At 39.5% G+C, this 3,523-nt stretch overlaps 1 pseudogene; it reads right to left on the reverse strand.

Moving 5' to 3' along the window:
- Positions 1 to 1,414: 1,414 nt before the first annotated feature.
- On the reverse strand, positions 1,415 to 2,974 carry LOC140637543 (G2/mitotic-specific cyclin-B1 pseudogene; annotated as a pseudogene).
- Between the last annotated feature and the right edge of the window lie 549 nt (positions 2,975 to 3,523).

A 3,523-nucleotide genomic window follows, 5' to 3' on the forward strand; every position in this document is an offset into this window, starting at 1 on the left:
ATCTTTTTTTAAAAAAAATAAAGACAAAGGGACTACAGAATGGGTAGTGGAACAAGGTAGTTATAAATACCTGCTATGACCATGTGACCAGTTTTTAAAAATATGGACTTAATTGTTATGAGTATTCCCCCTTATTTTGTCATAATATGCTTGTGTATGTGTGTATATATATTATCAAATGTCTCTAATTTCTTTTTTCTCTCATTCTCTGTTCATGACGTATTTTAGACTTATAAAATATTATTAATCTTACACCATAGTATTTATGTTATGGGATATGAAGGAAAAGAGTAACCATTATTTAAGGACATTATCTCCTTTATTGAGGAAGAGGTTAGTGCTTTTCAGTTGCAAGCAGAGTAGTTGTATCATGTTAGGTGAAATTATGGCCTTATGTTGTCTTTATTTGGAGATTAAGTATGATTTAAGGTAATGTATATGGCTGACAAGTTGACAAGGGGTGGACTTGTGATGGCTAATTTTATGGGTAAACATTTTTTGATTATTTTACTTTTTCATGAAAAACACACAGAGAGAGGCAGAGACATAGGCAGAGGGGAAAAGCAGGCTCCTTGCAGGGACCCCGATGAGGGACTCAATCCCAGGACCCCAGATCAGGCCATGAGCCAAAGGCAGACTCTCAACCGCTGAGCCACCCAGGCATCCCTATGGGTAAACTTCTGATAGTTAATTTCATGTGTCAACCTGACTGGACCAAGGGATGCTCAAATGGTTGTTAAAACATTATTTCTGGGTACGCATGTAAGGGTGTTTCTAGATGAGATTAAATTTAAATTGGTAGACTGAGTAAAGCAGATTACCCTCCTCAATGTGGGCAAGGCTCATATAACGTGTTGGTGGCCTGAACAGAACAAAAGCAAGGTATAGGAGATTTTTCTCTCTATAGTTGACTGTGTGAGCCAAGTCATTGGTATTCTCCTTTCAAACTGGGATTTGCATCATGGCTTTCCTGGTTTTCAGGCCTTTGGAACTACACCACCAGTTTTCCTGTGTTTCCAGTTACAAACAAAGATCATGGGACTTTTCCATAATTGTGTGAGCCAATTCCTTAATATTTTAATTAATTAGTGTAACATGTACATGCATACACTCTGTTTCTCTGGAAAAACTCAACTATTGGGGTGGGTAATTTTCTTCAGGATGTAAATTATTTTCAAATTCAAACATCCATCTGGCTTTTAATCCTTTTCAAGGACTATCTTCTCACTTTTTTTCCTTCAGCACTGTCTGGATATAAAGGAAGTATCTGGATACAAAGGAAATAAAATCTTGAATCTATCAAATTCTAGCAACCTTAAATTTTCTGTATTTCATTGCTTCATCTTTATTAGTTTTTTAAGAAGTTAAAAAGGACCACAAACTTTACTAAAAGTAAGTAAGGTAACATATAATATATACAGATGGCACATGGTGCCAATTTTATTTGCAGATATTACAGTACTGCAATTCATGTTTACAAATTACACCTTTGCCTCAGCCTTGGCTAAATCTTGAACTATTGCAGAATTTAGCTGTGCCAGAGTGCTGATCTTAGCATGCTTAGATGTGGCCTACTTGCTCTTGATAGTTATATGCTTTGTAAGCCTATGATTCACCATGACTATATTCTTAGCCAGGTGTTGCATAACATTTAGAAAAGATTCTTCAGTGTATGACAGATAATATTGTAGAGTTGGTGTCCATTCACCATTATCGAGAATTTTCAGCACTAAGCAAAAAGATCCTGCCGCAATCGGAGAAGGAGGAAAGGGCACCATATCATAATCCAACATAGATAGTTCCATCAGGTATTTGGCCAAAGTATGTTGCTCAACATCAACCTCTGCAATCTTAGATGCTCTCCAAAGGAAATGCAGGCTTAGACGGCAGCACAGACCAAAATTTAAAGATCTTAAATCTTCATTTCCATCTGCCTGATCTGGTGTTTAAGTATTTTCAGTCACAAAGGCAAAGTCACCAATTTCTGGAGGGTACATATCTTCATTTTTGCTTGCAATAAACATGGCAGTGACACCAACCAGCTACAGCATCTTCTTGGGCACACAGTTATTCTGCATGAACTGATCTATAATGGAAAGAGTCATGTAATGGTCTCCTACAGTAACCTGAATTTCATTTGAACCTGTACTAGCCAATTAGGATGGCTCTCATGTTTCCAGTGACTTTACGACCCAGTAGGTATTTTGGTTTGACTGCTTGTTCTTCCTCAACTTGTCTCAGATAAGCATAAATATCTTTCACATATTCATTACAAAGGTTTGGATCAGCTCCATCTTCTGCATTCACACGATTCACTGCAAGAATTACATCAGAGAAAGCCTGACAGAGGTATTCTTCTGCAGGGGCACATCCAGATGTTTCCATTGGGCTTGGAGAGGGAGTATCAACCAAAACAGGCTCAGAGAAAGTTTTTCTTCTTTAATGGGCTCAGGTTCCAGCTCTGGTTCCGGCACAGGTACAGGCACAGTCTCAGGTGCCTTCTCCAGAGGCTTTGGTATTTTTTTAGCAATGACTTTTCCAGGAACCGAAGTTTTTGCTTCCTTTTTCAGAGGCAATTTGGCCTGTGGTTGTTCTCTGACTTTGTTACCAATGTCTCCAAAAGCAATTCTTGGCCTCAGTCGGGGCTTGGAGGCTACAGCAGTGGCCAGAGGCATGCGCTTTGCGCATGCCATACTGATCTTCGCCATATTTTCAACAATAACTTTTGTGTTGCTGGTGACCCAGAGCGCCATTGGCTTCCTCTTCACCAGGTGGCAGCTCAGTGGGGGAGAAGCAGACCACGGAGCCACCTGAGAGGGGACCTGAACCCTCCACAGATCAACAGCCCTTCCTCCAAGGCACACCCTCATTGCCTCATCTTTAAAACAGAGGCAATAACACTACTAAACCCATAGATTGTTATCAGAGTTAAATAGATAAAGCATGTAAATGCTTAGAACAGGTTCTAAAACATAGTAGATGCTCAGTAAATGTTAGCCATTATCATTGTAGTGGAAGAGGGGGCCTCTGGTTCTCCTTACTTACTTCTGCTGATGGTGTAGCTTGTCACCTGATATATGGAAGTGAGTAGGACTGGATTATTATCCCAGGCATCACTGGCTCTCATAGGCTTGATGGTTCTTCGAGACTCAGCTGAATCCCCATCTGGTCTCCCTATTTTGGGTGGTCTATCTGTGGCTCTTGCTTACAAGGTTTCCTGGCATCCTGCTGCAGAGGCTCCCTTGTTGATATATTGACTTTTTGATTGACAATTATTTTCTGTGCTTCTGAGGAGCTGATGTCATATTCTGCATTTTGCTCTGTTTACCATTTATCTTTTATAATGTCTGTGCTCTTGTCATATATGCTTTGGCTTTGATGATCCAAACTAAATCTTTTTAGAAATCAAAACAAAAACTTTCCTCTGAAGTCTTAGCCCTTAAGAATCAAAAGTGCTTTGGTTTCAGAATGTGGTGCCTGCTGAGTGTTTTAAAAATTCCACTTAGCATTTCTACACACTTCT

Source organism: Canis lupus, chromosome 8 (assembly GCF_048164855.1).
Source record: "Canis lupus baileyi chromosome 8, mCanLup2.hap1, whole genome shotgun sequence".
Taxonomy (NCBI): domain Eukaryota; kingdom Metazoa; phylum Chordata; class Mammalia; order Carnivora; family Canidae; genus Canis; species Canis lupus.